We start from the raw sequence: 27094 nt of genomic DNA, 5'->3' as shown, positions 1-27094 counted from the left end.
TGTTAAAGTTCCCCTTAGTGGGACTTAGTGGGAAGTTAGGCTGAGTTGAGACAGTCATGCAAAGAAAAAGAAGAGAGATTGTGAAGGATAGAAGAGGAGTGAGAAGAGGGGTCATGGGGGGAAAAAGAGAGTGGGCGTGTCCCAATAGAATAATTTTGCCCTTTAAGAGGCATTTCCAAGCTGTGATTTTAATTTCTTATTGAAGTGGGGAGTAATATTGGGAAAGGAAAGTGCCAAGTCCCATCCTTCATCTCCAGTGCCGGGAAGTCTTTGAGAAGAGACGTGAAGGGAAAGAGTGACTCAGTGGCTGGGAGGGGAGGGAGCAAGGGTGTTTCCAAGAGATGAGGAAGGTTTTGTTAAATACAACTGCCTTCTTCACGATGGAAAACTATGGGAAGGACAGCCAAGAAGTCAAGACAGAGGGCGAGGGGATACGCGATGATGACATAAGTTGGAAACTAAGAGGCCAGCTTGCAGATACAGAGCACACAGTGGATGATGGACATCTTGAGGTTAAAAATTAAAGCAAGAAAACTTGTCCAGTTGGCTTTTTCCACACATACAACCTCCTTGTTTTCCCCCTTTTATTTTAACCAGCAAGGATGCTAGAAGAACTTTAATAAGGAAGAAGAGTGAAATAGGACTGGGAAGTGATTAATACACAGCGATAGTTCTTAAACAAGCCAGGGTGGAGCCAAAGAGTTAAGACATGGGAGGAGGCAAGGAAGATGTGGGAGAAGAAAGTTCAGGGTCAAGGATGATGTTACAAAATCTGGCACAAATCACCAGCTACAGTTTGGAAAAGGGGAGAAATGGGTCAGAAGAAGCTTATGAATTAGGAAGTGAATGGGCAGAGCTGAAAAGATCATCCTGAACTTGTAACCTGAAGATGCATCCCCAGAGTTCAGGGGGAGCTTGAGACTCAGAGTGAACCCAGTCACAGATGAGGCTGTGAAGAGGAACAAGGCAAGGTTTTGTTTTCTCTGGAGTCAGGTGCCTCCATTGTGTTTCTGCTTGGCCCAGCAGGCTGTCCACCAAAAGGAACAAATGACAAAGGTGTCCTCCCATCTCTTTCAATGGCAACGTGGTTAAGGACAGGAATTTCGGTGCAGGAGGTTGCCGAGGACAGATCCAGGCTCGCAGCTCTCTAGCTCTGTATCATTGACCTCGGGCACAGGCTCTGCTGCTCTGAGCCCTGTGTCCTCATCTGTATTGCAGGGGTGTTGAGAAAGGGCTAATGTTGAGAGGAAATGAGATTGTAGAGGCAGACCTCTTGGCACAGAATAGCACTTAAAATATTTCACCAAGCCTCAGAGGCAGTTTTCTTTTGGTATTTTAACAGCTCTAAAACCAGGATGTACAGCATTTTTTTTCTTAGTGGCACATAAAATAATGGTGTATCTTACATATCTTACAATTTATGGTGTTTTAGATTTGATAAAATATGGAAGTAGACATCCAGTAAGTGGCGGTTGAGGTGTTGTGTGGTTGTGTTTCCTGTGCTAGATTCCTGGCTCATGTCTGGGATTTCCTTCTGCTCTTTAGGCTGGTTGGGCCTTTTCTCTGGGGGTCAGGAGCCTGGGCCCTGGAGTCAACCCCACTGAGGGCAAGTCTTGACTCATCTACTACTTTCCATGAGACCTGAGCTAGGCAAGGCATGTTTTTCTCTTAGAATCTCATTTTCCTCTCCTCCACAAGAGGGATAACAACGTTACCTTCACTCATAGGGTTATTGTGAAGATAAATGAGATAAAGTTATGTAAATTGCTTACTTAGCATGGTGCTGCATTGGATAAACATTAAGTGAGGATGATACAAATAAACAATAAGATTACATAACAAGATGGCATTTCCTAAAGAGGGGTGTTATTATTCCAGAGGCACCTCAGGAGCCCCACTATAAAATATCCACCTCTGACTCTCAACGGGGAGGGACCTGAGAACCCAAATCAGCCCTCCTGAGCTCATTGGTGTCTAGGACTGCAGCCTCCCCCGCCTCCCCTTGACCCCCTCCCTCTTTCCCACCCTTCCCCTCCCCACCTCTGCCCTGCCACCCTCCTTTCTGAGCTAGCTTTCCATCTGCCCAGCATTCTCCTCCTCAGGACTCTGGACACTTTCCTTCAGGAACTATTTACCTTGGAAAGAAGGTTGGCTGCTGCCCCTGGAAAAGGCCACCACAAACCCTGGCTGGGTTTTCTCAAGCAACGAATGTCCCAAGACCTCCCCCAACAAGGCTTTTCTCTGTCCCTTCATCTTCCTGTCTCCTCTGGTGCCCTTGATCGCTCCCCCCAGCCCTCTGCCTCTGTTCTTGCTGGAGTCCCCTGTACACACAAGTGACCTAAATGCAAATGGTATGTTTTTCTCAAAGCCTCTTACCTCTGCCTAGTAAGTCTGTGTGTCAAAATCAATCCAGCTTTCTGTTTGACACATTAACGACTCACACACCCACAGCCTCACCATTTCTTCAGATTCCCCTTGGTCTTTCCCTCCCAAAGTTCTCCGTGGTCCTGAGAGCATTGTCCAGCCTTCCTTGGCAAGCGCAGCAGACAGGCGACAGGCTTTGCTTGGGGAAACTGCAGAGTCTCCTGGGTAAACGGGCTTTGCCAAGTCCATCCTTGAGTGCTAATCGCACCGAAGATGGAGCTCCCGACTTTTCCCCAGGTTGGCTCTCTGGCAAACCTTCGCTTTCTGAGGTGAGACCCCCTTCTGCAACCTACCTTTCATAGCTGTCCTGCCTGCCACATCAAGCCCAGTGTCAGCCGAACCCAGACTTTCATCTGTAACTTTGCTGGCTCACCTTCAAGGTCTGGTGTCACAGGGTTGGATCAGGAGCAGCATCTGGGCCCTGCCCCTTGGGGAGGATGTGGAAGTAGGATTTGTTGCTGGATGTGTAACACAACAGAGTGACGCTCATGGCCAAAGGAACGTGCCAAAAACTCTCAGCTTCTCAGAACTCCTTTCTGCTCACGTAAAAATCTCAAGGACAGGATGCAAAGTGCTAGATGGGGTGGTGTAAGGTTTCATGAAAAGTAGCAACAGCGTGACACCATTGAATCAGGGTAGAAAGCATGGCGTGTTAGACAAGATCCCCCACATTTACTTAATTATTGGTCTGTCCATCTGCCTGTCTATATATCTTCTGACCTATTCAGAAAATAACCTGGGGAATTTAAGCCAGGGTATGGAGGACAAGGGGGCATATAAAGATATCTACATGATCGCAAGACAAGCCAAACTCCAGCCAAGTGAAGAAATTAAGAGAGAAAAAGCCACCTTCCTTGTCCCTCCTGAGTCACTGGGGAGAAGCAATCGGATGGCAGGGGTGGACATTCTCCAGCTACCAAATGTTCTATACTACAGGCGTGTTCTTTTGGGGGGTCTCTGGAAGGTCAGAGTGCCTGATGCTCTCAGGCTTTGGAACCTGGCCATCACTCCTACAGGCTCTCTGGGCATAGCTCTTGCCTCGTTCATGCCCAGAAAGGAATGAAGGAAGCACCCTGGCTGGCCTGGTAGTGCTTGCCTGGGTACAGCCCTCTGGAAAACCAGCCCTTTCCCTTTGCCAACCTTCCCATCTCCGTTCTCCCCTCTGGCTCTCTTCTACCTCCTTGGGATGCCACAGAGGTCCTGCCCACCTGAGCTCACAAAGGCAGGTCTGTCTGGAGCAGAGCAGGGCAGGCCCACGGGGAGGGCCTGAGCTCCACACCACTTTCCTTCCTTAAGGAAATGAATGGGTCCAGTCCGTGAGGTGGAGAGAGGGTATTCCCCTCATTAACTAGCTCCTCGCAGGCGCAGGCAGAGGCAGTGGCTGTGTGCGAAAGGAAAGTTTTCTGCTTTGGACCCCCTGGTCCGACAGGGCTGTGTGCATGAGGCACGTCACCACCCAGATCAAATCAGATTACATTAATCTGGATTCAACTAGCCTTCATCTAATCCTGTGCCACTGACTCAGTCTGAAATGTTTAGCTTTCTTTTGAAAAGTGCCTCTGTTTCCTAGTTACTATGTGTAGGGAAACAAGCGGCCACCTCTCAGCAATTGCAATTTGCATACGACCTTGAGGAGCCTGCTCTGGGCTTCACTGTCCCCATTACTCCCCTGAGCCACCCCTATTGAGGACTTTCAGCACAAGGGACCTGACAACACACAGTAAGGAAATAAAGGGGGAGTTGTGGTCCAAAGCGTGGGCTCTGACGTCATGCTTCCTGGACATACGTCCAGAAGGTCAGTTCACCTCTCTGAGCGTCAATGACTCCACCTGTAAAATGAAGGCAGGGGCAGTGCCTGCCCCACACGTAGGGCATAAGGATGCAACGAAGCAACTCCAGTAGAGCACTTAGCATGCCACCTGGCATTCACAGGTGCCAATGCTGGATTGCCTTACAATGATGTGTTATCTATGATTTTTAGAGCCGTTTTTATACACTGTACACATATACTCAGATTTTTCTGAGCATTTTCCGTAGTTAGACAGAAATGGAAAAACCATATAGGCTCCCCATGATAGCAGTTTAGAGAAATCCCTACACAATTCCACTAAGATCATACACGTATTTCAAGAGCCGTGAATTAGGAGGAAAAAGTTTCCCAACACTCAACTTACAAACTCAAAGAGCATCTGTTCACTTAATCATCTATCATATTTTTCTGACCCTCTGAACAGGCCCCGACAGTATTGAGATTAAATGAATATACTGATTTATTTCTCACCAGCCTGCTGTTTGTAAGGAAAACATACATTCAAGAAATGTCGTCAACATGGTTCAGTGAGCACCTACTCTGTGCCAGTAGGGAATCTGTGTTAACAAACGGCGTATGCTACTTAGGTCAGATTAGTTCCTCCTGTGGTCTCTGTTTTCGGGGTTATATATTTTTTACTTTGTTATATAAAACTGAGAGCAATTCAGAATTGATGCAGACAGTCCTGCTTTCTTTGCCTGCTTTGTTTTTATTTTAGGGTAGACAGTTATAAAACACAGCTGGCTAAATGGAAAGGAAGGCTACATTGCTTATGCAGCTGTGAACAACAGAATTTAAATATAGTCTCTCCACTCCAACAAACCTGGTTCTTGGCAAGAAAGGGAAAGAAGACTTAATTGGTTTTTTTTTTAACACTTTAGACTTACACACACACACACACACACACACACACACACACACAAAGGTAATATAGCCAGAGCATATGTTGAGTGATTTTTAAATTCATTTCCCTTAGACCCCACAGTGTAGGTTGGGAGGGAGTTGTCCAAAGCACTGTGCTTGTGAGGAAATCTCCCTTCACCTTCATAACAATAGTCATCAGTGTTTCTGAGCATCTGTCCGTGCTGGGCAGGTACTCAGGAGAGTGGTAAGGTTTTTACCTCCTTACACCCTCTGAGGTGTGTGTCATTTACACATGGGGAGACGGAGGCTCCAAAAAATGAACTTGCCTGGGGCCACACACTGCTTAGAGGTAGAATTGGAATTTAAACCCAGTTGTATAACTTCAGGACCCATATTTTAGCCACAACTGGGATTTTTCTTAACTCACTTGCATTGTGGTAGAATTGCACCAAAAATATATTTGAAAGGTGAGTAATGACAAGGACCTGGGAAAACGGGAAGTACTCTAAATGACATCGCTTAAGATGTAAGTGATACTGAAGGATACATGCAAGAAACATGCTAGTTGGCCTACCCAGGAGAACCCTAAAATTAAGTGTCTTTCTCCTTTTTGTATTTCAGTATATTGTTTAATGTTCTTTTGTCTTTGATAGTGATAAAGCTATGCATAAATGATTTGAGGATATTCAATACAGCATTATTAATAACTAGAGGCCTGATGCACGAAATTCATGCAAGAGTAGGCCTTCCTTCCCCTGGGTGCCGGCATCAGCTTCCCTCTGGCACCTGGGACCCGGGCTTCCCTCCCAGCCCCAGCTTTATCTGGAAGGTCATCCGGAAGGACTTCTGGTCTAATTAGTATATTATGCTTTTATTATTATAGATAGTGACTACAAACTGAATATCCAATAATAGAGAACTTACTAAATACATTATAGAGGAATGTGCTGCCACCATTAAAATTTCTATCTTAGAAGAATTTTTAGAGGAATGGAGCCCACCCATGACATAGTGCTAAGTGAGGAAGTAAGTTAAAGTCTATAAATACAGTATGATTCCACTTTTTTGTATACACACACATATGCATAGATAGGGAGGTAGACAGACAGACAGACATAAAAAACACAAGAGGAATAACTGAAAAGGCATCAATATTACCAACATTTTAACAACGATTATCTCTGGATGATGGATACATTTTCATTTTTAAAAATTTCTTGTTTTATTTTCATCATTGCTTACATTTCCTATGATGAAATATTACTTAAGTATGTAAAATAATTTTTAAGTAACACATTCTCATTAACTCAACAATGTCATTACATGTTGGATGATCTCCTTCAGGTCTTATCTGTGCAGGTTTAAAAACACAGTAGTGATGAAAGCAGACAGCAGCTGAGCCCGGTACATAGTGAGGCGTTGCTCCAGTGGAGGCCAACTGACTCCGCCTCTTTCACCACTGATGTCATTGACTTCCCTCTCAGCCTCAGCTCTGACATCAGTAAAAAGGATTAAGAGTGGTACCTACCTTATCAGCTTTGTGGAGGATTAAATGAATTACTTCAAGTAAAGTACCTCAAAGTACACAACAATATTAGCTGCTATTATTATTATTGTTGTTGTTGTCATCATTATTGTTATTACTCTATGTAGAATGGCTGCATTGCTGGACTAGTTCATGTTCCATCTCCTTCCTCCGGAAGAGCAATAGCACAGTTGTATTTCTCTTGGAGAGTAGGGACCACTGTTCAGGTCATTCGGGCACATACAGTCACCTGTGAGTTTTGCGCGTAGGTGAGATCACGCAGTCACAGCCATTTGGCCTCATACCCCAGCCAAAGCCATAAAGGACAGAGAGAGCTGCCATGGTTCAAAGAGAAACTGGAGTGTTTATGCACCTTTAGAAAACCAGGGGAGCCAACATTGGATAAAGATCTTAATTGTGTTTGGAAACCTAATAAACATGACTAGTTCCAGGCAATAGGATAGCTCCACTCTATTGCTTATCCTGGCCAACGCTATAACTCTGGGCCGGAGTGTTCTATTCTGTTTATAAGCGTGAGATACTGTGCTATGAGCTCTTTGGAAGGAGAATGTCTAGTAGCAGGCTAATTCCTGAGAGAGCCAGCCTGTTTCTCGTTGCTTCCTCCAGCCTCCGCCGCCATCACCTCCTTTCTGCATGACTCCCAGGTCTCCTAACTCATGTCTCTGCCATCCTCCTGCCCTCTTAGAGTCAACCCTCTGCCCGAGACCAAATGAGGGTCTTCACATGTCAATCCTGGCATGTCCCCTCCGGATTCTAATCCCCCAATGGCTTCTCACTGCACTCAGAACACATTCCAAACTCTTTGCACACCTCTTCACCCCCATCTTGACCCCTGCCCCTGCCCACTCTGCTTGAGGTATCCTGGCCTTCTGTTGGATTCCAGGACATACACTCATGTCCACTTCAGGGCCTTGTCACATGTTCTTCCCTCCACGAAGATCGCCTTCACCCCTCCTCTCTGCAGGCAGGGCGCCCCTCATTATCCTGGTCTTCAGTCTGTCACCTTAGAGAAGCTCTCTCTGTCCACCTATTTCTAACAGCTTCTCATGTTCCAAAGCCTAGTTTGTTACCTTTACAGACTAGATCTTATCACAATTTCTACTTATTTTATTTACTTGTTGGCTTACTGTGTGTGTGTGTGTGTGTGTGCGCGCGCTTTGTCCCCTCTCCACTGCCCCAGTAGAATGTAAGCTCCTCTAGGGCAAGGACCATATCTGCCCTTTGTTTTTGAATTCTCAGGGCAGGGCCCCTCAAGGAGAAGGTGCGCAATAAATATGAAAGGAAGAGAGGGAGGAAGGAAGGCAGTCTCCGAAAAGGGGGCTACTTTTCCAGGCTGCCCAGTTTCCCGTGAGTGTGGGCAGTGTGTCCCGCTCAGCCCTAGCATTACTGTGCAAGTTTAAAAATAAAACCCTGGCTGGAGTGGGAAGCCTTTAAAGAGGATGGGAGAGAGATAATGAGAAACATGAGCGGCCAACGCAGGCCCAGCAGGATGTGGGACTGGCCAGGAAGGGAAAGGAACCTGAGCAGGGGGAAAGTACTGACTTGGGGCTGCGATTGACGAATGTCAGATGTGCTTAGAGGTTGTTGTGTTGTTGTTTTTTAAAGGTGTTCTTTACAATTCCTAAAACAGGGGCCTCTACACCGACATCTGACTGCCATGCCATCAGAAGAAGAGGGAGAGGCCTGGAGGTAACAGAGGTGACGCGGCCTGATTTGGCTCAGCCTGCTCTGACCTTCCCCAGGGTCCATCCCAGCGTGGGATCCAAACCTCCCACCACAGTGGAGCCCCAGCCAGACATCCCAAGGTGTAGCCGCCTTCCCAGGGCTTGGCTCAGTTCTGGGGCAGTGCAACGCGGGGAGGGTCGGGTCAATGGGTCACCAGAAACAACTCGGACATCGCCTTGGAAACGCTCTCCCCCACTCGCACTGCCTGTACTCGGACCCACCCAGAACCAGCTGTGTGCTTAACCTTCAGGCCTCAGTGGGAGGTGGGGAGGGCTCTGGGAAGGGTCAGATGGGTCGGGAAGAGGTCCACCTCCTTAACTGGAGACCATCAACCTTCATACTTTACTTAGTAAGAGGTCTGGCGACACAGGCGAGCAGCAGGCTGACAATCCATATTCTGAGCCTGACCCTGGTGGTGCAGGGAGGGGCAGAGCTGAGTGTGGGGCTGCCAGCACCCCCTCTCCAGACTGTGACAGGGACCCCTGCCCACGCAGCTCTCTGTGCCGCTCTAGAAGCCAGGGGATCTGCTCATGGTCACCTGGTGCAGGGAATATTCACAGCCTCTAAACCAGCGGTCACCACCAGGTTCTCCCCACACCCGCAGCTATGTGACGGTCAGGAGGGCCACATAGGGAGGGAAGGAAACAAACAAGTACCTTGAGAGAGACAGCTGGAGCCTTCACACCACCTCTAGGGAACCTCCACAACCACCCCTGGAAAGGCACTCGCCACTCTCCCTAGAGAAGGAAACCAAAGCGCCAGAGGACCAGTTTCTTACCCAAGCGCACCCGGGGAGGGAGCACGGTGCAGCCCACATGCTAAATGTCGGTGCAATTTCCACAACCCACAGCCGGCCATCCCTTTCATCCCGGCAGTCAGTTTTCAAATGATTTAAACTCAAAGCCCAGGGCTAGGGCCGGGGTGAGAGCCTGAAGAGCTGCACCCATCCCCCTGGATGGGTGGGTGGGAGTCCCAAGCGTTTTTGTGAGCCCAGGAAGAGAAGCCCGCTGAAGTTCACGCTGCTTTCCTTGGTGGTTGGAAACGCCTGCCGTTTAAAGCTGCTGCACAAGGAGCCTGTGTCTGCTCCGCGCTTAAACTCTTTAAGGAGTTTTTGCTGTTTTGCTAGTTCAAGGTTCCTGGCATGAGGATTTTAAGTGATGGAAAAGCACAGGCTGGTCATTGTCCCTGGGAACAAAAAAGACTAACAAGGAACAGCAGGGCAGTGGGTGACCTTCATGTCGCAGGATCTTTTTTTGTTTTTGTTTTGTTTAAATGCATTCATATGGAGGCTTCCAAACAACCTTAGCCAGACAGCAAACTTGACAGTAGTCATGATAATTACTACTTTATTGATAAAATACTATGCGCTATGCATTGTGTACTAAAACATTGTGGGTGCTTTACCTGTCTTATCTCACTAAATTCTTAAACCAACCCTGTGGGATAGCAACATCTAACACTGATAACATGACACTGACATGCGTTATAGACTTCCCCTATATCAACTCACACCTGTATCCTAGGGTTGTTCCTGTCAACAACCCTAGGATACAGGTGCCATATTATCTGTATTTTCTAGAAATGGAGAGGCTTTGTAACTTGGCCAGGGCTGTGGAGCTATTGAGTGTCAGAATTTGAACCCAGTCTTCCCCCAGGGCCCATGCTCTCAGTTCTATGCTGTCCTGCCAATACATCCCACAGACTGTCACTCTGAAATCATGACAGGGTAATGGGAGATGGATCAGAATTGGAACTGTCAGGAGAATTCCTGGTCTCCCCTGTCAGCTCTCTTTCCAAACTTGGCTGCTGCTTCCTGAGCCCTCAGCAAAGACATCCAGGACCGACCTGGGAGAAGGGCACCAAGTTTTGTGTGGCCAACCTAGTGGAGATTTTATCCTTGGGAAGAAGCTATTCTGAAGCCAACCTGCATCTCCATTGTCACCTCAAACATCAAGAAACAAACAAACACAAAAACCCTCGGATGGAGGCGTTTAGGAGGAACACTGGCTCCTGTGGACACTGCCCTATCACTGCAGGCCAGGAAACCTGAGCCCACTCCACCTGTGACTCCTAACCAGGGAGGTGTTCTCCTGCTGTGTAGACTCCAGGGAGTGATTCTGGAATATTCTCAGCTTTCCCCCAGTTGCCAGTTTCTAAATTCTGATGGAAGTTATGAGGAAGGACAAGAAGAGCCTCATTTTCTAGAAGCTCTTTATGTCCCCAGAGGTATCGGTGCAGCACTTTGCACACATTGATTCATCAATGCCAACTGCCTCTGCTATTCCCATCAGACTGATGATGGGGGCGGAGGCGAGCCCTCTGTCTGCCTCCATGGGTGCGAGGGCCGGAACACCCTACATCAATGACTCCCTGCTGGGTTCTCGGCATCACTTCTTTGCCTTGGATGCCCATCAGCCACACTTTGGAGAAGAGGTTATTTTCAAGAAGGTGAGAAAGCTGCCAGGAGGCCTCTTTGGAAATAAGTTATTCATCTCTCAGCATGAATAATATAACTAAGCAGATCATGGTGTCCTGGGGGCTGTAGCTGCCATGGTCTGGCCCTCGCCTGCCCCTAGAGCTCCGACTACCCCCCCCCCCCCACACACACACACACACTCACACACACCTGCTTCCTTGGGGATGACACACTTCCTCACACCATGTAACCTTTGCACGTGCTCTTCCCTCCACCTGAAACAGTCTGCCCCCACCCAGTTGATGCCTCCTGACCTTCCAGATCGCACCCCTCCTCTCCAAAGCTTTTCAGACCCCCTGACTGGGTCGGGCCCTCTACATATGCTACTATGGACCACTCAGGAGAGTTACTGTGTGATTGATGTTGGCAACCCCATCTGGCCTCAAACTTTCATTAGATTGGGACTAACAGTTCCAGTCTCTGTTGCAGCCCAGAGTTTAGCATGCTCCCTGGCATGTAGGAGGTGCCCACAAAAGAGCTGAATGAACCTGAAGTGGTCATTAATGGCCCTCAAATATCCCAGACCCCACTCTCTCTCCTCTTCCTCCTCCTACCTCCTTTTTTTTCTTTACTTGCCCTTCCTTCCTTTTCATCCTTTCTATTCATTCCTTCTTCCTTCCTAGGCCTTGGGCCTACATGTAGCTCCAAAGAACATTGTTTAAGCTAACAGAAAAGCACTGAAAGTTAAAGAAAAAGAAAAGTTGCCACAATTTGGCATAATGCATTGGCCTTCAACTTCATCGCCCCCAAGTGAGGGACTAGAGCGAGAACCCAGGTTCCTCCTGTAGTAGTTTTCTGGGGCTGCCATAACAAGTACCACAGATCCATCTTCTCCCTGCATCTTTTCACATCATCTTCCCTCTATGTGTGTCTCTGTGTCCCAATTTCCCCTTTTCAAACGGACACCAGGCATCCCCAATGGCCCCATGTAAACTGTATTACCTCTTATCTCCAAATAAGGTCACATTCGGAAATACTGGGGGGTTAGGGCTTTAACATGAATTTGAGGGGGAACACCATTCAACCCCTAATACCTACCTTCCACTGCCCATTGCCCCAATCCTTTTTGACTTCCTGAATGAGGTAAAAGTAGGAAAGCACGGGGACACATCATCTTCTGAAGAAATTGCATGGGCGTCTGGGAACCGGGGTGAACAAGTTAGGAATGTGAACCGGAGAAACACCCACAAGTGAGAAAGAAGAGTTGACTGGACAAAGAACAAAAACTCTCAGAGGCTAGTCTAGGGGCCGCACACCTGCGCCTTGGTAATCTGCCAGTCCTGAGTTCATATCCCCGATCCGCCAGTCACTAGCAGTCAGACCTTTCCCCTCCCGTGTAAAATGTGGATAGTAACAGCACCTCACTCATGGGATGGGTGTGAAGATGGAATGAGAGGGTAGCCTATGTGAAGGGCTTAGTGCTGTGCCGGGTATGTGATAACTCAGTATGTAGTAGGTGTGCTGTCGCCGTTATTATTATAAGTAGAGGTCTAGTCCAAGAAAAGTGGTAATTCAGGACAAAAGTGATGACAACAAAGAGGCTAACTGCTATGTATTCAGGCCACACGACTCTGTGTTCTCATTAACAGTAATGAAGACAAAGGAACCAGAACAACTGTCAGACCTGGGCGTCCACAATGGTGGTCTGTGGACCAAAGCATCAGAGACACCTCCCGCTACCCAGGAAATGCAGAATCCTGGGTCCCTCAGGAGCCCAGCTGAATTAAGATTTCTATGGAAGGACCCAGAAACCTAATTTTTAAGCAAGCTTCCGTATGATTCTTATGCACATTGAAGTTTGAAAACCCCCAGACTGGACCGCAGGTCCTAGAGGGGCAAAGGTGAGTCTTGTCCACTAGAAACCCCCACACCTACACAGCCCTAGTGCAAGGTGGGAACGCCTTTCTGATGGAGTCAGAGAAGTGGTTTTGAGCAATTATGCATAAAACAAATTTCTGTAAATCACATTTTGAATGTTCTACTTTGAGGGATTGCATTGGCAAGTCAAGTCATTTATATCAGTGTAAACTTCACTGCACCCAGACACTAAGTTCTGGATTGTCTATTTCTCCTCCCTCCATAACTGGAGTCATCCAGTCTTGACCTCAGGCTTAGCTCAAGATGACCTCCTACCTTAGGCCTGAGGGATAAGGAGCCATGGCCCAGCACCCTCTGTGCCTCTGTCTCTTGTTAGGCACCATTTCCTCTCTTCTTAGACACCATCACTGTCTGGTTCAGGAGGACCTGAGGCCACCTTGCCTGCATTCATGTCTTGTTCCTGAAGACCTGGTCCCAAAGGCTGTAGGTCCTCAAGGTGGCGATTCTGCCCATGGGCCAAGCTGATGTCCTGTACCTCTAGGCAGGGCTTCAAATCCTGGCCTACTCTCTAGATCTTCAAATATCATCTGCTATTGAATTCCTGTCACCAAACTCCACCTACCTCTTAAGACACCTCCAGTGATTCCCCAAGAACACAGATGGCATACCGGTTAGGAACACAGCCTGGTGGGAGGTGTGGCTCTGCCACTTGGTAACTGTGTGACCTTCAGCAAATGGTCCAGCCCACCAAGCCTTAATTCCTGCAGCTACAACACCCCTATTTTCATAGGGTTGTTATGAGAATTTGGTGAGGTCATACACGTAAAGTCAAGCACAGTGCTTGGCACAAAGCAAGGGCTCAAGAAACGCTGATAATCAGCAAATCTCCACACAGCACCTCCAGGCCGCACAAAATGTGGCTCTAGTGGTCACTCACAGAGTGTCATTTTGGACTTTGGAACAAATCCACCTGTGGGCAGCCTTTTCAGTGCTCGCCTTTCAATAATCTATATATATAAAAGCCTAATATGCAAATTGTCCCCGTGGGAGTTCAACTGGTAGACCGATCGCTTGCTATGACGTGTGCTGACCACCAGGGAGCAGCGCGGAATGAAGGGAGGCCCTGGCCGGCAGCTGGAAGGCCCAGATTGTCCCTGATCACCGGCCAGGCCTAGGGACCCTACCTATGCACGAATTTCATGCACCGGGCCTCTAGTAATAACAACAATAAACAATAATAACAAATACATAGTAATCACTATAAACTAGGCACTGTGCTAAGAGCATTACTTATTTGGTCCTTTCAACAACAAGGTTGGTATTTTATTACCCCATTTTACAGATGAGGAAACTGAGGCACGAGGTCACCAAACTAATAAGAGTCAGAATTTGAATTTGAACCTCATAGAGTCTGGCTGCAAAATCTACACACTCAGCTGCTATGTTATGCTGCCTTTCTTAAATAATGAAATTTAGGAATCAAAATAATTAGTATTCACACTCTCCCTCTTCTCTCCCTGTAGGCCACTGGCCCGGTGCTTGTCTTTACTCCTATATCTTGGACACCTTCACTTCCCACCTGAGTTGGACATTCTGCCAGCCCAGCTCGTTCTCCCAGGTAGGTCCCCTCCTTTCTCTATGGTTGAGTGGGCTGGATGCTGTCACATCTTGAGTTGGGACACCTTGTCAGTACTCAATAAATATTTGTTGATTAGCAGATCCTTTCTTGAGGAAAAGATACTCATTCCCGTCCTTTATGTGTCATGTATAGGTGTTAAATTTACCTAAACCAGGGTATGTCTGTGGCAGAAACGACTGAATATTATCTTTCCCATATCTTAAACCGAGGATATTGCCTTCGCCAGGGATGCCTGTTAGATGAGGACCTTCCACTCTGCAGGACCCCTCATCCAGAAGCTAGCAAGCACTACAGGGCTGGCTGCTTCATGAGCTGTAGTAGTTGATTCAGGGTCCGCAGAATGCTTGCCTGCAAAGTGAACCAGCACACACTCTGTCCTGGGATCAGACGTCTGTCTGTCCCTTTGCTGGCGTGGAAGGAGCATATGGGTGTCCATCCACCATCGTCACCGAAAATATGATCATCATGATTGGTGCTGCCATAAACTCAAACCACTTAACTGAATTCTGCTTCCTTAAATCCTTTTTTTTGAACCAGGCAAGCCACACATGGGTAAGTGCACACCAGATTTAGGAGGAGCTTACAAGAAGCTCAGTATTTTCTCCCTTCATTTTTTTGTGTGTTAACTTCGCCGTTGATCAAGTACTTCATTTGCAAATCCATCTACTCCTGTAATAAAGGCAGGCCCTGCAGGAGAAGGGCAGCCCGCCAGCTGCCCTCAGCAGCAGGTTCAGTGATCTTGCCTTCAGACACACAATCTCAGAAGGGGACTTTCCTAGGAAGCCCTCAATGACCAACACAAAGAAAACAAAGGAAAAGGGAATTTGTGACTATGAATCACAGTCTGAACCAAAATCCACACTTGTTCACACTAATGGCCCCAGTAAACAGCTGGCCAGCCCTTCGCTAGACACCGCTCTGCAAAGCCCATTTCTTTTCAGCCCTTGGCCACCCTCGGGCTGGCTCATCCCCACGCAGAGCCTGGCTCGCCCTCTGCCCAGACGCTCGTGTCCTCCCACTGGTGTTTGTGGAGTGAACTCATAAACAATCCAATCCCTGTAACGAAGAGAAGGGAAAGTGCTAGTCACCAAAGCAGAAAGGAAGACACAGCAGGGGGGGTGGATAGACACAGCGAGAGAGAGCACCCTGCTTGCGATCTGCTGGGGCACAGAGAGAGCTCTTGGACCTGAGAGGTGGGATCAGGTGGGCGCCTGCCCTCTTGGGTCTCCGAAAAATGTGTACTTGGTCAAATGCCTGGAATTCCCACCCCACTACCCAGAGGTCTGAATTTTTTGAGCGCTCCTGTCTGAAAGCCTTGCATACTTTGGTCATGTAATCGCGATGTGGGTGTGGCTTGGCGTACGTGCCAGAGAATGTGCCCACTGGCTTAGCCATTCCTGCTCCTTCTCTGCCAGTGCCTATCTCAAATGAGGATGTGATTTTCCCAGAAGATCAGAAGGCCAGGTGAGAAGTAATGCAGGTGACCCGTGGGGCCCTCGGAATACCACCCTATTGAAACACATGCAGATAATCCTACATGTCAGCCTGGTTTTTATAGGAACAGGTTGATTACAATCTAAGGCACCCACCCAGTGGACAAGCTTTCTGAGGCAGCTGAATTTCCAGGCTCCCCGAGTGGGTGAGTGGGACACACCAGAAGAATGCCAGCCACTCGCTAAGGCCACAGCTTTCGACTCTGCCAACCACAAGGGCCGCATCCAGCACTTTAAGTAAATGAGAACATTCCGCCCCCTCCAGTCACCGGCCCGGCAGCAGGGGGACAGAGATAATGGGGCAGCCTGGTGCAGGATAGTTTTGACAGTCTCTGAACTCCAAGTTCTGGTTTTACATGCCGGTGCCATTGGCAGGCCCTCCCCACAGAGCAGTCTGTACCACAGTTTATACCCAGCCAGAGGGGAGCCCCTGGGTGCTCACCTGCAGGCATGCTCTTTGCAGTGGTATCTGCTTAAAACATCGTACTGCCTTCATTTTCCCCTTTTATCTTCCCTCTCCATGGAGATTATACTTGCACTCGGACGGACACACACACACACACACACACCCCTCACATTTGGATATAACCTGCTCTTGTTCCCCAGAACAGAAGCCTGATTCTTACCTGAGGGCTTGCAGGCTGAGGGCTGTGCCTCTCTCCCTCCGAGGGGAAGAGAATCTGCCTGGCGTCCTCTGCTGTGTTTGTCACTGTCACTGCGCTGCAGTGCTTCCCTGGCAGGCTCAAGCCGGCTCGCTCGCTCTCTCCCTCTCTCTCTCTCTCTCTCTCCCCCCGCAGTTCTGTGTGGGGAGAGGGAACGGGCCGTGGCATGCACACCGGGTTGCTGGTCCGCCTCCAGACACCATGCCACAGAGCCGGCTACCAGTCCACGGGGCTGTGTGGGAGGCAGGGAGGCAGTTGGGGGGCGGGGGGACCTGAGTGTCAGCCTTTGGGTCTCTCCCTGGCCTTGTTTATCAGCAGAGGGGACCTGCCTTTAGACAACCACCCACAGAAACGTACACAGAGCTCTAAGCTTTCCCCACTCTGGATAGCTAGCAGTAGGCCCAGGAACGCGGAGCTATTGGCCAGCAGGGAAGGGAGGCCGAGACAGCAGACAGTGGCAGCAACCATCCGGGTGTTGTTTTAGCGTGGTTTGTCTAGGGGCAAATGGCTGCACCGAACGGACTACTGGCCCGTCTGAGCAGAATCCTGTTTATTTTGAGGCCTTGGTTGCCAGGGAAACAGCAGGTCGTGGCTCAGAGATGCTTCTCTGGAATCAGAAGGCTGCTCTGTCATCTGGCATTGCTGCACAGGGTGTAGGTGTCTGTGTGTGGCAGAGTGTGTGTGTCTGTCTGTCTGTGGCGTTCCCAGAGCCAAGCCTTGCAGAGGATGTTTTGCAAAGCCACGCGAGGCAGTGGCCATCTAGGTTAGGGCTGCAGAGAGACTATTCCGCACCAGTGGTCAAGCCTGTCCCTGCTGCACCAGGCGGACCGTCAGGTGAGCCCAGCTGCAGGGGTGGGGATTTCTTCAGAGGACCCTGCACACCATCGTTATGCCATGGCCAGCAATGGGGTAAGAAAGTCAGGAAGCGGCCCGTGCAAATCACTCTTTGGCTAAGAGGTGGGGACGGAAGATGGGCTGAAAGGCATGGACCAGGAAGTGTCTTTGAAGAGACCAAAATGGAAAAAGGATGAAGAGTCCCCTCCGTGTTCATGTGAGCCTGGGAGGTGTGAGTGTGAGAGTTGTGTGTGTGCGTGCGTGTGGGCAAGCCTCCCCACCTGATGAGTCAGATAGACAGGTACAGCTTGACCTGTTGGAACTGGAAACATGCTCTCTGGCCTCTCTCTCCTCCGGGAAGCTGGAGGTGGAAGCTTGTTCTCCACACTCATCAGGGTCACCCGGGGAGCCTTTCCTGTGCCCTCTGCAGAGCTGAGCCTCGGAGAAGCTCATCTCACCTCCCGTGACAGAGAGCTAGAGGCACACCCATCACGTGACTCGGATCGTGATGAGCAGCAGCTCTCCTAAAAGGGACCTGAAGGAGCAGAAAAAGGTTGTTTCTCCAAACTTTATTAACTGGAACCTCCATGAACTGCCAATTACTTCCACATAGTCAGGTACTGACAGTTTACTTTGAAAAATAATAATCTTGCCCTGGCCGGGTGACTCAGTTGGTTGGAGCATTGTCTTATGCACTGGAAGGTCACAGGTTCTATTCCCAGTCAGGGCACATACTCAGGTTGTGGGTTCGATCCCCAGTTGGGGTGCTTATGGGAGGCATCCAATCAATGTTTCTCTCTCGCATCGATTATTCTCTCTCCCTTCCTCTCTCTCTAGAATCAATGAAAAACATACTCTCGGGTGAGGGTTTAAAATAATAATAATCTCCCTGAGTCTCTGCATGATTCCCATGGGCCTTCTGAATAATAGAAAGATAAAAATATTTCAGATAATTGTCTTCTCAGTATTGGAGAATTATGCTGCATTGATGTGTGTGTGTGTGTGTGTGTGTGTGTGTGTGTGTGTTAACTCTTTCACCACGTGGAATGATAGATTTTTAAGTGAGGAAACAGCCTAAAAGTCCGAGGCCAGGTTGAGTGTCCCCAGGTTGCACCCCTGGTTAAAGTCCTCCCGGTGCCTGAAACCAGGTCAACACCCTTGAACCCGCCCACTCTATGGGGTTGACCATTCTTGGGCAACTCAGCTCTTCAGGACTTGGAATTTCCTCCCTCTTCACAGAGATTAACAAGATGCTCATAACCACGTCTTCCCTGAGCTGGCAGGATTACTGTGACAATCAAACATGCTAAAGTGTGAGAGCACCTTGAAACTGCAAGGCAGTGTAAAGCATTACTGCAGTTTTGTTTCTCCATTACGTGCAGCTGCGAGATGCTGTTAAACACAAACAAACTGCGCAGCTCTTGGGCAAAGGATCACCCCCTCACTACAGAGAGAAGTGAATTTCCTTACTGCATATCAGGTGTTCAGAAACAATCCTGTCCAAATGCTGGGAAAGAATGGCGCCTTGGGTCCTTAAAGTATTTACTGTAAGAGAATTCCCTTCAGTGTTGAAATTTCTTAAAATTGCAGTTTAACATCCCTCAGGTTCCCTATTTATTTCAACTTCCAGGTCAAGTATCTAGATTTATCTTTTCAATAATATACATTCAGATGGTTTGAGTCATGAAATATGTTCATGCTTTCTGGCCTCACGGTTATTTAGTGTGGGAAGGGACATGGAGGTTGCCTGGCTTAAAAGTCTGGCCTCAGAATAGCTCCAGCTCCGGGCCAAGAAATAGTCAATTGAAATAATAGCTGTGGAAGCCATGTATTAGGCACCCACAGTACGCTAGACCCAATACACAGAATGTAACAGAAACCCCATCTCCCCTCAAAGTTCTGAGACCACTTTTAATGACCTTTCTGCTGTGAATAAAACCTTATAATCAAGTCTGCTAGCGCTGCAGAGGCTGGGTCTGAGCCAGGAAGAAAAGGACAGATTTGGAGGACCAACAAAAGTCCTAGTAGAAGCCCGGTAGGTTCATCCACAGAGGGGTGGCCTTGGGCGAGTCATCCACGTCTGAGATGTGGCCGTTGCCGAAGGTGAGACTTTGTCCTTCCGCATCCTAAGAGATTGACTCACCCCCGAGCATTTCCACAGCTGCTATTTTAGAAAGTGGCTCTAACCCTCTCATAAGCACTTCAGAAGGATAATAAAAGAGGATGTGGCATTTCCACGATTTTACTTATTCTGGGCTCAGTGCCTCTGAAAATCAGGACATAAAACAATCATTTTTAAATTTTTTTGTTGTTAATCCTCACCCAAGGATATTTTCCCCCTTGACTTTTAGAGAGAGTGGAAGGGAGGGGTAGAGGCAGAGAGAGAAAAACATGGATGTGAGAGAGAGACATGGATTGGTTGCCTGCCTCTCCCCTGCACTGGACCCGGGTGGGGATCTATCCTGCAACCGAGGTATGTGCCCCTGATTGGAATAGAAACCGAGACCCTTCAGTCTGCAGGCCAACACTCTAACCACTGAGCCAAACTGGTCGGGGCAGAGGACCACTTTTTAACTGCACCAACAAGAAAAAAGAATCAGAGCATGAGAGAATCAGCAGGGTTCAACATGTCCCCAATAAATACATTTTCTTTCTCTCCAGGTATAACATATATAAGCCCTGGCTTCTTGTGCTTGGATCTTAAAGCTGACATTCAATATTTGCTGTAAAATTTCTCCTTTGTTCATCCTGTTTACATAAGTGATACAGTTAGGTGGAATGCACACCAGACACACTGCATTTTCTTTCTAATCTCATTTGACCTTGATGGGACTCAACAAATCCGCATCAGCTGACAGGAGAAATCAGACGCTGCGTGCCACTCTCTCCCTCCAGCGAAGGATTTCTTCTGTTTATGCCCAATCATGCAATTAGATGAAGGGCACGCTGGCCTCCTGGTGAACCAGCTGCCAAGAAGAAGGAGGGGAGCGATCTGACAAACAGGCAGAGGGAAATGCAGCAGACGTCCACGGGAAACTGTAGTAGTTGCCCAAGGAGACCTCATAACCGCAAATATCACCGGAGCTGCAGGGCTGAAACGGGGTCCAGCGGTTTCCAGTGGGAAGGTGCCTCGCCCTGTCCCCATTATAATACAAGAACAGGAGTCACACCACTTTTTCAGCCCGACTCTCCATCACCCTGTGGGCAGGATGCTTGCAAAGGTCACACCGCTGGGAGGTGGGCTTCTTCTCTCTGACATTGATCACCCATCACTTATTCTCTTTTATGTTTCCCTCTATCTCAGTTTTTCAATCTTTATTTTAAAATATTTTATTGTTAAAGAATAGGAATGCGGTGTGTACATCATAAAAATGTACAATACACTGAAAGGTATAAAACGACCCTCACTAACCCCCTTTTCCCCAAAGGTAACCACTATTAACTTTTTTTTTCTGGATCCTTTCAAGGGAAAAAAATGTCTTTGTACTCCTGAATGTGCATATGCTTAAAAACAATTTCCTATGCACAATGTCCTGCATTGCTGTTTGTTTTTCATTTAATAATGGATCTTTGCACATTGGTCTAGTGCTCCAAGCACCAACATTCCTTGTCTTAATTATTGCAATATCCTCCCAGCTGCCCTCCCTGCTTCTACCCTTACCCCCTACAGTTCATTCCAGAGGGATCCTGCTAAAAGGTAAACAGATCATGTCCCTACAAAATTCTCCATTGCCTTTCCCTTGCACTAAGAACAAAACTCTCCATTGCCTTTCCCTGCCTCTCGAAGCCCATCCCCTGCTCACCCCTTGCTCATTGTGCTCAGTCACCCTGCTCCTCATATAAGCCAAGCATGGTCCTACCTCAGAGCCTTTGCACTTGGTGTTCCCTCTGTCTACAGTGTCTGCATTTATTTTCTGCCCCTGAATTCTTTGCATGGCTGGCTCTTGCTTACCACTCTGGTCTCGTTTTAGACCATCTCCTCCCTGACCACCTGTTCTAAATCAGCCCCTCTCCACTGTTCTTCACATAGATCTTTTCCTTCCTAGATCCTATTACTATCTGAAGATTACTGTATTCAGTTATTAGTTTCCTGTCTCTTCCTACCACACACACACTGGGACGTAAACTTCATGAGGAGACAGGAATTTTATCTGTCTTATCACCATTATAGTCCCAGTCCCTAGACCAGTACTTCTCAAACTCGCACGTGCATCAGAACCACCTGGACTGCTGGGCCCCAGCCCCAGAGTATCTAATTCAGTAAGTCTTAGGTGGGCCTGGGAATCTGCATGTCTAACGAGTTCCCAGGTGATGCTGATGTTGCTGGTCCAGGGACCACGCTTCGGAACCACCTGTCTAGATAGTGCCTATTAGACACACAGTGGGTGTTGCATATATATTTGTTACACGAAGGCATGGGTCTGAACATAGGATCTGCCACCTTCTTTGTAGGGGCATTTCCACTTTGTAGTTCTATTTCCACTTTCATATTTATTTATACATTCTTTGTGATAGGAGGCCCCCAGTTTTTTTCAGCTCCATTGATTTGTCAGCGGATGATTAGAAACCTACAGTTTGGTCCACGGGGAGCCAGTTAGAATTGCATCTGGTTCTCCGTCTCAGTAAAATGTCAAACTGAAAGGTGGTGTGACCCTCACCTGACACGTGACAGAGAACTTGACCCAGGACTCATCGATCAGGCCTCCCCTGAAATTGTTTAACAACAGATCTGTTGGCTCGGACTCTGTGTCAGTCGCTGGGAGGTGCTCAGCTGGCCTACCTGGACCCCAGGTTATGAAATACAGAGAGCATGGTGGCTTTTTGTGAATCACAAAAACACCCTTGAGACGCTCACAAGGTCTATAACCCTTTCCCTGTGTACAAACTTTCTCTCTCACTCACTTTTTTTTCTTACATTTAATTTTAGAAAGTTATAAGGTACCCTAAACTCATTTTAAGCCCACATTTAAAATTCTCACTCTCATCATTAGTTAGCTATTTGGCGAAACAACAACACATGCACAAAAAAACCTGCATCCCCCATTTGTTGCTTAAATTCCCGAGGAATTGCAGCTTTAACTATAATAAGACAAACCGTAAAGGAAAACATTACAGAAAAGCATGAGAGGAACTCATCGTTATCATTGTCGAATGGGGAATGCTTTTGGAAGCATGATTGGAAACCCAGAAATGGAAATAGAATAGTGAGACTGAGGCCATAAAAATTTAAATGATCTATACAAAGAAGAAGGAAAAAACTCCCCCTAGTTTAGGCTGTGGAGAAATCTATGGATCCAATGTTTCCCATCTATATATTTTCCACCTAAAGTGTCTGGGTGGCCTGTGGCCAACGCGGTGAGTCAAGACATAAGCTCATCAGGGCAAGCAGGGTGAGACCACATCTTTCAGCGAAGCCCTGTCACTGGGTTCATGATCTCATTAGCCATGGTTTGGGCTTTTCACATCTTTACTGTGATATAATTCCCATACCATGCAGTTCACCCATTTAAAGTATACAACTACGTGGTCTTAGTATATTCACAAAGTTGTACAGCCCTCACCACTAATTTTAGATTTTTGTCATCCCCAAAAGAAACCCCAGGCACATTAGCAACCATTCCCCATTCCCCGCTCCAGCCAGAACCAGGCAACCACTAATCTACTTTCTGTCTTGATAGATTTGTCTGTTCTGGCCATTACAGATGAATGGAATCATACAGCCTGGGTTTCTTTCCCTTAAAAAGCATAATGTCCTTAAGGTTCATCTGTGTTGCATCATGTATCCAAACGTCCTTCCTTTTTATTGCTGAGTAATATTTCATCGCATGGATATGCCACGTTTTATTTATCCACTCACCAGTGAATGGACAATTGGCACCTTTCCTCTGGCTGTCGTGCATAGCGCTGCTAGGAGCATTAGTGTGCAAGTTTTGGTGTGAGCATGTTTTCATTTCTCTTGGGTTCAGCAGTGGTTTTCCTCTTAAAGATTTATCCAAAGAATTGTTCTTACTTTTGGTTTTCACTTTTTTCTTTTATAACCCCCAGGAGAAGCAAGCAGGCTTGGATCCTAAAGACTCAGAGCTCCTTTATCCCCAGTCCGGGCCCTTCTCTACTCCTGTGTGATCTGGATGTGACTCAGTCTCACGGCGACTCAGTTGTGAGCACCAGCGCTGGGACCCTCTCACGGGCTATTGTGAGGACTCCCGACATCAATCAGATAGGATCTGCTCTTGAGAAGATGCTCACCCACAGGTTAGTATGCAGATACCCCCTGCACCACAGGTGACTGCACCAGCCTTGAGGCCAGTGTCTGGGTGTAGAGGCACAGATAGTATAAAAAAAATCAGTGACCATTTTCTCAAGAGTTTGGCTTTCTTTGCGATCAGAATTTGGTTGCTTTCAGAATCCTGCAAGCCACCTCGGAGGAAGGCCTCCTGCCTGGTCCCCCTGGTCTGGGGGCAGGAGAAAGGTCAGGGTCATGCCTAATGATGGGCAGCCAGAGGGGCAAGCCCACATTCTAAGGCCCACATTCCAGCTACTGTTTCCCAAAGACTAGTCTACCCTCATCTAATTAAAAAGCACCTGCTCTCTACAGACCCCGGAGGCACCTCCTTTTGTACAGTCGCTGTGCTCTTGACCTTCTTGTTGGCTCTGGGGCAGGGTGTGACCCTGCACCATTGGGTACATCTAATAAGGACCCCTTGTAGAGGCACTGGGAGCACAGGTGGCAGAAGAGGGATCTAAAATATCTGAGCTCCCCCATGCTTCCTGACCAATCACTTGTGCCTCTTGCTCTTTAAAATCAGGCACCAGGAAGCTCCACTGAGAAACATGTAAATGATTAATTTAACAGGAAATGAGATGGCAGGCATGCCTGGGCTCTAACTCCCATGTCCCCAGTTACTAGCTATATGATCTAGATCAAGTCTGTTCTCTCAGACTCAGTCTTCCCATCCAGTAAATGGGAATAATAGCAGTAATTGCCCGTTAGGGTCATTGTGAGGATTATCTGACACAATGCCTATAGGGACTCCAGCATGCCTTCAGAGTTCAATCAATGTTTGCTATAATTATCATGTTACTTTTTAAATCAGAATTAAGGACCTCAAGAAACCTAGCCATCCTTTCTAAGCTGTTCAGTAAGGCAGGTTTTCTATTGCTCAATTAATTGGAAGCACTTAATCGGGCACCAACTATGCGTTAGACACCACAGAGAGGGCTGGGGACGAAATTTAATTTTCCCCCAGAAATGTAAAATTGAAGCTGCGAGAGAAACTTAGATGCATGAAGTTCTTCACAAACATGTGCGCAGATAATGCTGAGAGTCAGTGCCGTCCTGCTCAGAGAGAGAGACAGCTGAAAAGGCAGGCAGGCCCGATGAGGCCTCAGGGAGGCAGTACCCCTGCCCTTGAAAGGCAAGATGGGTTCACAGCAGCAGAGCAGAGGGAGACAGGAGTGGGGAGGGGAGACCTGCATGAGCACAGGGTGTCCAGTGGGTCTGGACATGGTGTTTGATCTGGGGACTGAGCCACAGTCACTTCCCACTGCCAGGGGTCTCTAGCAATGCCATGCCCTGAGTTCTTCTACTCACCCTTTCTGATCATTGTCCTTACATTGCAACCCCTGCCACTAAGAAGTGTGTGAGGCTATAAGAGAGAAAAGGAGGAGGAGTTGTGTTGGGAGAGCTTTGACTCTTATTTTATTTTATTTTATTTTAAATATATTTTATTGATTTTTTACAGAGAGGAAGGGAGAGTGATAGAGTTAGAAACATCGATCAGCTGCCTCCTGCTCACCCCCCACTGGGGATGTGCCCGAAACCAAGGTACATGCCCTTGACCGGAATTGAACCTGGGACCTTTCAGTCCACAGGCCGACGCTCTATCCACTGACCCAAGCTGGTTAGGGCAAGAGCTTTGACTCTTAATGGAGACCATCGCACAGAGCAGCAGAGACACAGCCTTGGCTGTCCTACCCCCTTCTCCAGGCCCAGCACCTTCAGCATCTGTGGGGACCCAGCCCTTCATGGCCTTCAGTCCATGTGGTTTTGGGACAGGGATGACTACAGCCCCAGGGAGGGATGTGCCCCTAAGACAGTAGCTAGAACTGCTGTAGGATGGCCGTGCCAGTAGGGTGTCAGCCTGGACTTGGCTGCCAGCCATCTCGCCACCATGATAGATAAGTCTTCCTGGGAATAGAATAGGACACAGGGAAGCAAAGCCAAAAAATGGGGAAAGATGGATGCCACTGTCTGCGCAGCTGGATCTTACCACAGCAGAGCCCTGGCCGTTTCAGTCACACAAGGGGGAACATTTCCCTTTTGTTTTGCCTACATCCCCACAGGCTAGGTTTCAGTCCATTGTTACTAAAAGAATCCTGGCTTATTCAGGCAGTTGTCTTGTTCCCACCAGCATTGTGTTGGCCTATCCCTAGCATACACATTTGTAGTCCATAGCCGAGGGGCGGTGTGCGACCAGGAATAATGGTACCTGTGTCCGAGTGATGGAGACCTCTATACATGTCCCTAAATGCGCAGCGGTACATGTCACCTGTTTGGGAGTGTGCAGATGTGAGAAGGAGAAACCAAGAATCTGCAAAATATCTTTCTCTTCTTTGTGCTTTGACTCTGCGTATAGAATAATTCTCCCTAAACCTTTGATTTAGTTCCTCTTGTTCTCAAACAAAAAAAGCATTCCTTGGATCTGTTAGGTAGGTTTTGCGGGGCCCTGAGAAGCCAGGAAGAGGTGGAGAAGGAGCTGAGGGGAAAGGAAGCTCTACATACCCCATTTCCGTGTTTTCCCCTTTTGCCCAATTACGACAAGTCAGCTGGCATCCCTTCATTTCCTACTTCATGCAGGGCTTTTAAACACGAAGCATTAACTCTCCTGTAATGGGATTTGTCTAACGATTTCCTGCGAAACGTCTTCGTGGGTCTCAGCAAAGATAATTCACTCCGTAGGAATCGCTTCCTGCTTCCCCCGCTAAGAACTAGACCTACCCCATTCTTTCCGGGAGCAAATGGGCCTCCGAATGCAAGAAGGGAGTCCAGGGATATTTACTCCAGCATCCATCACGGACTCAAGCCTGCCGCAGAGACTCAGATCGGGGAGGAGAAGGGGGAGGGGGAGGGGGTGGGGAGAGCATTCATGCTGAGGCAAGCCTGAAGCCAGGCAGAGTCCAGGGCAGTCTGAGCCCCTTGGAGAAACGGATGTACTCACCTCTGTGCTTTGGCTCTGGGGCACTTTCTCTCTGGGGCCAGGGCAGCCGCAACAGTCTACAGCGGCCACCCTGTCCTACCAGGAGCAGGGCAGGCCGGCCGCTGCAGCAGGAAGGGAGTTTCCATTCGCCATCAGAAGGGAGTGTCCGTCAACAAAAGGAGGATTCGAGGCTGTTGAATCGCTTGTCTTCTCCCTCCTGCTCCTTCTCTGGTGTGAGTGGAGCTCAAGGGAGCCCCAAGAGATGGGCTGGGTGCCAACCACACGCCACACCCTCCCCGGTACAGGTTGTTTTCCCCGTCTCGGAGCCTGGAGAGGAGGCGGCAGAGGGGTCCCCAGGCCACCCTCCTGGGGTGCCTGTTGGTGCGGCCGATGCTGGTGCACCCACGGGAAGCCCAAGGACAAGCACTTGCGTATTTATTTCTCCCCCTCCCTTGTGATCTTATTTTTGGACTGGACACGAGAGCTATTTGGGGGCTGGCCAGCTGCCAGGTGAAAGGACAGTTATCTCGTCCAAGTTGTCTCCATGCCCCTCGGAACTAGTCCCTGGTACCTTTCCTCACGTTAGGCAGTGGGGAGGGGTCTCGC

General features: G+C 48.2%; 1 protein-coding gene across 2 annotated transcripts in view; it reads right to left on the bottom strand.

The window, feature by feature from the left end:
• Nucleotides 1–26843, bottom strand: part of FGF1 (fibroblast growth factor 1) — a 91649-nt gene extending 64806 nt beyond the window's left edge. The window contains exon 1 of one of the 2 annotated variants that reach the window (XM_070414710.1): nucleotides 26510–26843. The gene's annotated coding sequence lies outside the window, so the exon portion shown is untranslated. Of the gene's footprint in view, nucleotides 1–16421; nucleotides 16722–26509 lie in introns of those variants that run through there. The other variant, XM_070414711.1, reaches the window with a different exon arrangement.
• Between the last annotated feature and the right edge of the window lie 251 nt (nucleotides 26844–27094).

The sequence above is a fragment of the Myotis yumanensis genome, unplaced genomic scaffold, assembly GCF_028538775.1.
Source record: "Myotis yumanensis isolate MYYU_CA2020_CCGP unplaced genomic scaffold, mMyoYum1.0.hap1 SCAF_5, whole genome shotgun sequence".
In the NCBI taxonomy this organism is placed as follows: Eukaryota; Metazoa; Chordata; class Mammalia; order Chiroptera; family Vespertilionidae; genus Myotis; species Myotis yumanensis.
Note: the sequence above shows the minus strand (reverse complement) of the source record. Positions and strands in the feature narration are given on the sequence as shown.